This window comes from Oryzias latipes, chromosome 1 (assembly GCF_053564925.1).
Source record: "Oryzias latipes strain Hd-rR chromosome 1, Olatipes_Hd-rR_3.1".
In the NCBI taxonomy this organism is placed as follows: Eukaryota; Metazoa; Chordata; class Actinopteri; order Beloniformes; family Adrianichthyidae; genus Oryzias; species Oryzias latipes.
This window is the reverse complement of record NC_136237.1, coordinates 28,320,062-28,331,042: the sequence shown is the minus strand read 5'-3', so window position 1 is coordinate 28,331,042 and position 10,981 is coordinate 28,320,062.

The following is a 10,981-nucleotide window of genomic DNA, read 5'->3' as shown; positions in this document are numbered from 1 at the left end:
AATTTTCCAAACAGAAACTTTAACCTTAAATCTAAATAAAAACGTAAAAAAATAGATTTCACAAAACATCACTTAGATCAGATTATATCATGATGAACTGGTGCGGCCCTTTAACCAGGGGCTGCTTTCGTACCAACAACTAGAGAAACTGCATTTCTTTCCAGAGGAATATTGCACTGGATCATTTTTGAGGCACGCTGACTTGAGTTTATTAACTCCAAGGCCGCACTTGCCTCACTGATGCTGAGGTACTTTCAGTAGTTTCATGCAACTGCTTGTGCATTGTGTGCTCACTTTTTTAGTTCAAATTCTCACGTCAATTTTTATCATAATTAGGGTCTAACAGTACCGAGTTTGAAACAGAAACTGTTCAGTAACACCTGTCCGGGGGCCGGGATGGGTGACCCTGGCCCACCCTCTGGCACAGGGCCTGTGTCTACAGGAAGGCAACAATACGTGTGGACTAAACTTTTTATTTTAATGTAATCGGTTTATTTATTTACTCATTTCCATGATTTTTCATTTTCAAATATATACTAATGGTATCATCATCAACTCCCTTTTACTAAACATAAACATTGCAATGCTTTTTAAGCAAAGACTTCTCAGAGACACTTCTCTAGATGGAAATAGATGACGCAGTAAAACTTGTAAAAGGTGTATTTTTCAACATTTTTCTGTCCGTCAAAGATCTGCATGTATTTTAAAACTTGTGCCCCACAACGCTCTGAGATGCTGGCGTTTGCACTTAGCATTCTGTCAAAACTGAATGTAACCTTTTTTTTCTGTGGCCTGGAGGATGTGCTGACCACAATTTCCATTAAAACCTTTAAATCACGAACCCTCAGAGCCTAGAAAAATGTATCACGCCCATCTCAGGGTCGTGTTCATGTGTGGGACTAGATCTTGCTGGGTTAATATCTGTCTCATGATGCTAGAAGTCTCTGTCTCCGAACAGGGAATAAACCCAGAGGGCAAAGCTGTCAGTTAAACTACAGCCCAAACCTCCCCTATTTTAAGCAACCTCATAGGTAGCTGCACCCGTAGGGTTGGGGTCAAGAGTTCAGTCATCTGGGAGAAGAGTTGCTCCTCCCGTGCATCAAAAGAAGGAAAATGAGGTGGTTGGGGAATTAGGAAAAGAGGTCTTCTCACCAGTGGAGGTGTTTGGATGTATCCAGTTTATAGGAGGCCTTTGACGAGATCCAGGACTCCCTGTGGGGATGAGGTCCCACCTGGTAGGAACAATTCCTTGTGTTTGAGGCAGATCTAGGGTTTCTACAAAACTGCTGCTTCTGTGAGCTCATTTTGAGCTAGCAGTAGAAATCCGACGTGTGTGTAAATTTAAACCACTGGAGTCAGACTAATGATCCTATGCTTAAAGTTGGCAATGGGTAACAGAACACTAACAATTGTGTTGTGTTTGTCACATATACACATATCAGGGATGTACAAACAGATGAGGCAGTGCCTTACTTGCTGTCCTTACCTTCCATCATGAGATGTGTACTAATATTAAAACAAATATGTTCCACTATGTTCTAGAAATGGCATTTCTATGTATGAATCCTGTTTTAATAATTTCTTTAAAATAAAAAAACGCTTTATTTTGCGCATTTCTAGTTCATTTGCTTGCATAAACTTCGAGGTGAGGCAGCACCGAGCTCTGCCTCACAGGCCCATTGCATGCCTTTGGTTTACTCAGTGTATGCAAATAATGTAATGCTTAACTGAAAAATATAAACATTTTGGACATTTTTTTTTAACATCTCCCTACTTTTCATTTAATAGGTAATGTATTTCTTGTTCGTCTATCATTTATTTCATGTTTGGATCTGAATAACTGCCTCTTTATATAGAGGGCGCTCGTGTTCATTCTTCGGTGGTTGCTAATAAAGTTAAATAGGAGTCTGTTAGTTTTTGTTTTGCTCTGACTGACAGCAAAAATGTGATATTGTAAAAAAAAAAAAAGGTCTTAAAATTGGACTCTCAATCAAAACATGAAGTAATACTGAACAAACAAAATGCTATGTCAATGTCTAAGCCACAAAGGCTGTCCATAGCATTCACCTCCATGTTTTTCAGGGAGTCAAACGGAACTGCTTCACATTTTACATTCTTCCTTGGCCTAATATGTACCTGCTTTACACAAAGAATGCTGATATGAGATAAAAAACACAGGTTGGCAAATATATTGGGAGCATACATTTCTGAATCTGATGAAAAACAAGTCAGTGCCTCAGGCCTGGGAGCTTGATGGTCCTGAGCTGTATCTTCCCTGTTCCTAAAACTGTTCTCTTCTGGACCGAGGTCTCATATCTACAATCTGCTGGAGCCATTGTCCCAGTTTGGGGGTCACCGCCTTGACTGAACCAAGTACCAAGGGGGACTAATGTTGCCTTCTACATTTTTTCCAGCTCTTCTCTGAACCCTTAGTTTTTCTCCATCTTCTCGGGTTCCTTCCCCCTGAAGTCGCTACCACTTGTGATTGTTGCATTTATTACTTCGTCTTACTTCTTCTTTTTCAGCAGTATGATGTTCGGTCTATTAGAAGTTACTATTTTGTCCGTCTGTAGCTGAAAGTCCCACAGAATCTTAGTTTGGTCACTCTCAACGACCTTTGGAGGCATTTCCCATCTTAACCTTGAGACTTTTAGCCCAAATTCTGCACAGATATTTTTGTGTATTTTCTAAAGTATTGTTTGGAATCACTAATGCAGGAAGAAATGTTGCTGTAGTCCTAATAAGAACAATAAAATAAGGCGTGATTGGTTATATTTATTACATGACAAATTTTTATTTCCTTCATCCTCTAAAGGATCTTCACATCCTCTGCACCGACTGTAGGAAGGTGCCAAAGAAGACAGGACAAATCAACAACTGCAGACGGACTTAAAAAGACGAATTCATCTTCGTGCCATTTCATTGCCAGCTACTCTTAGTTAAAACAGAATTTTAGAACTGCTGAATAACAAATCCCATTGCAGAGTATGTGTTTTGAATGGCTAATTTTTTTTAAAAAATCCCGGAATTAATAAAGATGACAAAAAGGGTTACGTCGGGGGCAGATTGCTCAGAAAGTAAAACCGCTGACTGTGTGATCAGAATTCTAATAATCTTGTCAATTCTGTTTTTTTTTAGATTTTTTTCAAAGTTAGACTTCTGAGTCTTTGCAACCCTGCTAAGAAATGTGCCTACATCACAAAACATGACCCCGCACATCAAAGCCTATCATTCCTCGGGATTAGCCGCCATTCCCACCGGGAGGAATTCCAATGAAGAGCTGCAGCGCCAACTGGGCAGACATGATAACCTAGCATATGAGTTCCACACTGCACAGTCATTATGTGTCCACCAATAGAGAAGAATGTAAATCTCATTTCGTCTCCGTCCAGAATCCACACCCTCTCTGTACGGTGAGTTTAACTCCACAGGGCTTTCTTTCTTTTGGGCCGTGTTTCATGAATAAAAGGGTGTCTAAGGCTTCTATCTAATTTAGGGGCACTTAAGTGAGCTTCGGGGCTTTTGAAATGATGAGTTTTGTGTCAGTGGGAACACAGTTGACCTAATTTAGAGTACTTTACCAAGATACAAAGATGGAGAAGAGTACAAGCCATAAAATAAACACTCCTCCACGTAAAACCCGACCATAAATGATACATTGATGCACTGAAGGTGCTGTTCTCAGTCCTATAAAAAGTTGGACGATTTATAGGCTCAATTTTTCTCTTGGTGTCATTCTTTTTTGTTGTTGTAGTAAAGTTTAAACTTTGATACATCTGATAAAGAGGGTAGCATACATTCAGTGCAGAACGGCATTGATCAAAGTGTCAAATTGATGGGGAGCATCGGTAAGACCTCAATGTCTTTTGTATTTCTTGCAGAAATTGTCGATATTTCTCTGATCCCCTTCCCCCTCCCCCACACCAAAGCTCCCTCTATACTGAAACACTTAAGTGAAGACATCACCACAGGGAGGCTTTTTTCCTACAGGTCTGACATATTCTGGAAGTGGAGCAGATAATGTGACTGACCTAAATTTCACAACACACTTCTCTGGAACACATGCAGAACTCTGTGAAGTGTTTGCACTTTAAAGACCCACTGCGATAAAAATAGTTTTTTGGGTGATTTTAACATGTTTTCGTAGCATATCTCTCATTATGAAGGATATATATATATATATCCTTCCTTGTCTGAGTTGGCATCTGGCTCAAACAGTTGAATACCTCTGACATTTTTTTTTACTTGTAATGTTAGGTTGGGGTTGTGAGGGGCGGCAAGCTAGCAGAAGAGCATATAAACAAAAGGATGATGGGAAATGAGTGCAGCCTCACACTGCGCCAACAGACCCGCCCACAACTCAGAAGTGAATTTCTAATGAACTCTTGCCGCTCTGCAGAAACTATGGCCTAGAAAATTATTATTTTTTTCTATTTTGGATAAAAATGGCATCAACATAAATAAAAGACCACTGGCAACTCTTTTATAATAGATCAAATAATGATCAGAGTAAGACTAAGAAAACAGTAGTCGTGTCCATTAAAGACACAATTTGATTTTTCATTGGCTGTTAATTTGAATAGAACTGACCAACAAATTGTTAATATATATATATATATTGCCTTAAATTTATTTTTCCACATTGGCATAAAAAACATCCCTTCTCTCCAGCTTTTCCTTTCTCAATCCGGCCCTCAATTCCCAAAGCAATTTCAAGCCAGTAGTTCCATTAAAACAATATCGTCTCATGCAAATTGCTACTGTCAAGTTTAGTTTTTTTTTTTTTTTTTGTCTTCTTAAAGATCCACTCCGATCATCTTTTGATCTATTTTAAAAGTGTTCCCAGTGGTCCTTTACAATTTTAGGCTAAATTTAAAAAAAAAATGTCATTTTTTTATAGAACATAGTTTCTACAGAGCGGCAGTAGTTCTTTAGAAATCTAGCTCTGAGTTGTGGTGGGTTGTAGCACAGAGTAAGCCTCCCCTCATTTCCCATTATCCCTCTTTTTACACTCTCTTCTGTTAACTTACAGCTCTTAACATCCCCAAGCTAACATTAGCGGTGCAACAAAAATGGCGAGCAATACTGGAGCTACCCAGAGGTACAGTTTGGAGTCAGATACCAGCTCAGACGAGGAAAACGAAGACGTTCATGGATCCATTTATCTGTAAGTAGATGCATCAGGATGGAGCGGAGCAGGTAGATGGGGGCTTACTATAGAGGCCTCTACATCACTTCCAAGCTTGGCATTTTTTCATCTGCTCCTCACTCTAAACAATTTGAATAAAGAAATACTTAAGTACTCGCTTAGTTTTCTTTATATATGTCCTCCATCATGACAAAATCCCACAAGAACATGATAAAAGCACCTATAACCTAAATTCATCGGAGTGGGTCTTTAACAAATCTTTCTAATTGTGTAGAGCTAACCCTGTGACCTCAGTGGTTTACATTAAATCTGTTCCCACTTTCAGACAAGGAAAAGAAAATCGTTTGGCACTAAATAGTTGAGCAGCTCATCGGTAAACGCTGCCAAAAAAAACCAAGGCGCAACGGCAAATCTGACTTTCACGTCCTCCGAGTCTTTTGCAGCACAATAAAACACTTCACTGGTGGTGGACGTCCAGTGAAAACAAAAGAAGTCTGTTACCTCTTGACATGAGATTTATTTTGTGGGTTTCATTAGCAACTGTTCAATTAAATTAATAATTAACATGCTGGGTATCTTGGCATAGTTCAACCTCTCCCCACATACATTAGTCATAAAGTGTTGCAATGCGTGCAAGGCCGCCTGCAGAGCACCCTGTTATGTTCATTAGGACTGCCGTCTGCCCAAGAAATCTTCGCGTCTTCAGCTCCGACGAGTGACTGAGACTTTTTTTTTCTTTTACTTTTGGAAGTCAGGCTTTCTTGGTGGTTTCAGACATGCTTTCAGGGCTTTGTGAGTAAAGGTTACTGGCTGATTGGGGAGAATTAAGAGTAAATTCAAGCATTATTGATCTTCTGGTCAAAAGGAAGATATCAAGTGAACCTTTCATCAATACCGCTTAAAGGGAATTTTGTTTCAAGAAGCTCCTGAGTGCAAAATAATCTAATCAAGTCCAACCCATACATCAGTCATGTTTTCCATTTGATACTCTCAGTTGGTAAATTCTGGTGTAAAAAGCTACTAAGAACTCAATAATCTGATCTGGAGTGGAAACTTTGAGCCAAACCTCTGCATTCAACTCCATTCTTGTTGAATTATCATTAAAATCCTTTGTTTATAAATGTTTTTTTAACTTCTCCTTTCCAACAGCTGAGCAAAGAATGGAAGATCTCTTGTGTTACATAGATGTTACTGTTACAATAGGTGTCAGAAATCTTTGGACACATGCAGGGTTTATTTGTATAAACTCTTTTTGTATTCAAGGCAAAACTTTACTTATATTATCATTTTCGAATAAATGTTTTGGTCTTACAAAAAAGAGAAGATATAAAAACCTTTGTTTATTAATTAAAACATAGATAAATAGATCTTTATTAATACCAAAGAAAAATTGAATCATTTAGTAAAGTATAGAAATAGATATAAATGATGTAGACTTTCTACAATTAGTAAAACATGAGAACTTGACAACAACAATCTACAAAACCACAAAAGGATGCCATCAGGTTTATCTATCTGTCAAGCTGCAGACACACTGGGTATGTGACACACGTTCAAGTATGTGCTAAACGTACTAAAAACAAGTCCTTGGATGTGAGTATAGGAAAAAAAGCACGTTTTCCACGAGAACACCCAAAATTTTAAAATACACACCCATATATATACATATATAAATACATATAATAGTTTTCTGTAGGTACCCTTCAAGTTTAAAGACTGCATTTTGCGTATGAAGACATCAAATATTTTTTTAACAATTGACTGTATGGCCACCATCTTTACAAATGCCTGCCATTTTGGAATTTTGTTGTGGCTAAAAAAAAATTCTGAAAGAATGGATCCTAAGGTACATCCATGCCAAATTTGGTCCTTTTACCACAATGCATTGTGAAATGTCGAAGCGCTACAGATCCTGCAAATCTTGCTCCAGAAATTTTCACAGCTCTATCCTGATATGAGAAAGACTTGGGTTGTGTTGGAATTCCTTCACCACTCACTACATAGTGCACTATATAGTGCGTTTGCTGTTTTGTAGTGCCGTCCGAATCTACAATTCCAAAATCGAGTGCCCTACATATTTCCCAGAAGTCTCTTCGAAAAACCATTGTACATCAAATATAGACTACAATGCATTGCGTCTGAACAATTTTTGTCAAAAACATTTATTTAAATGTCTTTTTTTTTTATAAACCCTCAACGTTTTCATCTTCAGAAGACAGTGAACTCATAAATGGTTGTCGTAAAGCGCTCATCTCAATTAGATTTTGACTTTGTGAAATCAATGACTTCATGTTCTTGTTTAAAACAGAAAAGGAGGCATGGTGTCCTGACTGCTTTTAAAATCCAAGGCACTAGACAGTCCCGCACTATATAGTTTCTTAGTTGTTAGGGGTCAGGGTGGGAATCATGTGGTGTCACATGATTCCGTCTGGGCACAAACCCGGATTATCAATTTCTCCTCCATGATCATTTTTCAGATGGCTGGCACTTCTCTCTGAATGAAGAAAGGACGTCATTCATTTGTCACAACCAAATCAGAGTTCCTGTTTGGTCAAAGTTTGACCTTGTTTAACTTTAAACGTGCGTTTAATGGCCACGTGAAAAACTTGTATAGCCATGTGTAAACAAATGAGATTCAAATATGGAAGCCTAAAACGCCCATTTATACGTGTTTACCTAGACTTTTCGTTGGGAGCCGGTTTAGCTTGTGCTGGTTTGCGGCACCTTCCGTCCGTGAAACCAGGGTTCGACTCCGGGCTGCTCCCTGTTCCCTTCTCTACCTCTGTGCCGGTCCCAAGCCCGGTTGCTTTGAGAGGGTTGTGTCAGGAAGGGCATCCGGCGTAAAACATTGCCAAGTAAACCATGCGACTTGTTCGCTGTGGCGACCCCTGATGGGAAAAGCCGAAAGAGAAACAACCTAGACTTTTCATTGGAAGTGGTCATTTGAATATGCTTTGCTGGAGGCGATGTAAATGCAGTTTTAGACTTTATCATGTCCACGACTTTCATTAAAAAAGAACTGTTTCTAATTTTAATTTTTGCAAACTGTCTTTCAAACAAAGGTAAACAATAATGATAAAGCAATCCCTTTGTTCTCTTTAGGAAATTGTTAAACTGATTCCTAACTGTCTCCACACAAAAGTTAATGTTTAACATTTTGTAGAGTAGTCATTGTGTGTTATGTCTCCACGACCTCCTGCTTTCAGCTGAAAGCCCAAATTTTTATAAAAAAGGGTTTAAATTCCTTTTTTTTTTTCTTTACATAAGTTTCTAACAACAATGTCATTAGGCTGAAGACTGCCTGCCTTGGTAGGAGGGTGTCTGCTGCTGCCATGACTTCTTTCAATTGTTGACCTTTTCTAATTTAGCACGGCAATTTCTCTGTATCCATAGCAACACACCAATCATGAATGAGGTAAATTGCAGAGGTGGTTTATGGTCATCTGAGGTAACTGACTAGCACACTTCAACAACAGCAAAGTGTTTTATTGACGTAATTATCAATATTCATAGTTTTTTTTTTTTAAAGGTAAATTGTTATAGAATAATACATCAAGAATAGGGATTCACAAATTTTTAAGGAAAAGGTCTCAGTTATGATTTGTGGCAGTAACTATTGTGCTGCAGGAGAGAAGTGGTATCCACCTCACCTCCATGCTGCTGTACTTATCAGATGTTCATTTTGAAACCTTTTTTTCAATTGGGTCAATAAGGAATAAACAACAGTTAAGACAAAATAAAAATAAAAACTGTTGCTAAACAGGACCAGAAGGCAAAGTTTGGCCTCCTTCAGATCTCGTCCATGGGCTACAACTTTGGCAACTTCAGTACAAGCAGGGGCTTCTAAGCCTCTAAATAAATAAGCTTTTTGTTCCACTGTCAGTCATTATGTTAATTTGCAAATGCAGATTAAAAAGTAATTGTTAAAGTGTACACAGAATAATCTGTCGTGCCTGACTGCTGCAGAGAAGATAAAAAAGTGGTGCTGTGGAGATGTCCGGTGCAAAGCATTATGCGCTTCATTACACACCTTTGTTAAAGAGTTAAACAGGAAGCACAGATCCAAACATGACCTCAACTTGTATATTTATTATCTTTAACTCATTCTAACTTCTTGTCCACACTGTAAAAATGAAACGTGAAAGTTCTCTCAATATATAGAGAGTTTCCAGGGCAATTTATACTGCATACCCGGAGTATAAATTGCCCTGGAAACTCAGACATTTGTGAGCACTGTGATAGTAATCTACCTGACAGTTACATGCATGCACTGTGGTTCTGTACACCTGTCCCGCCTCTCTGGCAACAGGTATGTGCGGATCTATCAGTCTGGCTTAATGTTTCATTCACCTGGAATGTGACAAATATTGAAAAAATAAACTTTTCTTGACTTACTGACAAATCAATCATCAGAAAAAAACTACATCCAGGTTTGTTCTGTTGTTCTTTTATTTTCTTTTTTAATTACATCAGTAAATTAAGTCTTTGATTTTTAGAGTGCTTCCGTAAACAGCTTCTGAGAAAATAGCTCTTGGTTGTTTTTGTTTCTTTTATTTATTTTTTTAACCCTGTAAAGCTCACTAGCTTAAAAACTTGACAGAAATTTTGAATGTCTTGGAATGAAGATCTCTTTCAAACCCTTTCTTCAAATCCAAAAAACACTTTTGATACTTTTTATGCTAATTATGAAGGTCGAATGATTTGGTTAGTCTTTGTCAGATTAAGATGCAAATATATTGACATCGATATCCATGACAAAAAACAGCTTATTTACTCAAATTTGATCCACACATTTTTAACGTGGTATAACTGTATAAGAAAGAATTATTTACCAAATTTTGCCTTATACAGCAAGTAGTTATTTATATTATTTTTTAAAAAGAAGTGCGTAAAGTGTTGAAAATTAGAAAAAACTCACCAAGTGTTTTTGAGATTTCTTGGTAGCAGCCATTTTTGAAATAACCAGGAACAGCATTTTACTGCCCCTACTGGAATAATGATGAACTACAGGGCAGAAACATGCACCAAGTTAAATACAACGGGTTTTAAAGGGAAAGTTGGGATCATGCTAATGAGATAGAGATCTCAGAAATGCATGTACTAAATATGATACCAATGGTTATCTAGGGTTATCTAAGACAATGCTGCAATCTTAGTAGCAGATCAAGAAAAAAATACACGTTTTTAATGTAAAATGACAGAAATTGCTTAAACTACTGTAAAAATGTTGAGCTTTGAGTCTTTTTGGTAGGTGAAACCTTCGCCTCCTTTTCCTGTTTGATTCCCACACTTCAGAATTCCTCCCTCGTTCCCCGAACAGCATTCCGGCAGCCATCTGCTGCAGGTAAGACACAAACTGCTCATAAGTGTGTCACATCACCTCCCTTCAAAAGAAGCTGCGGACATCCACGCTCCATTTCATGCGTGGAGATGGATGCTGACCCAGTTCGTTTTTTTGATCTTAAAGAAGGAAAGATGAAATGACCACAGTGACTTTGACAGAGGTCGGCGGCACAATCAGCCAGATCAAAGCGCGCACCATTCAATCGGATCTGTGACTGCGCAGACATCTATCACAGGGAGAGCGGTTAAAAAGAGTCATGGGACTGACACTGACAAGCGCCACTGTGCCGCCAATAACAGGCGTCTGCGGTAAAGAGGCTCAGAACAGATTGGCAGCTTTAGAACTTCCCCCTTTGCTTCTTAAAAGGCCAGTAATGAAAAGATGTGTTGCCATGAGGCCACCAAAGTAGGAGACGCTGTGATCCAGCCTTGGGTTCAACTGACACGCACCACATGTGAGGAATTCCGGCCAATTAATCTTCTGGAATC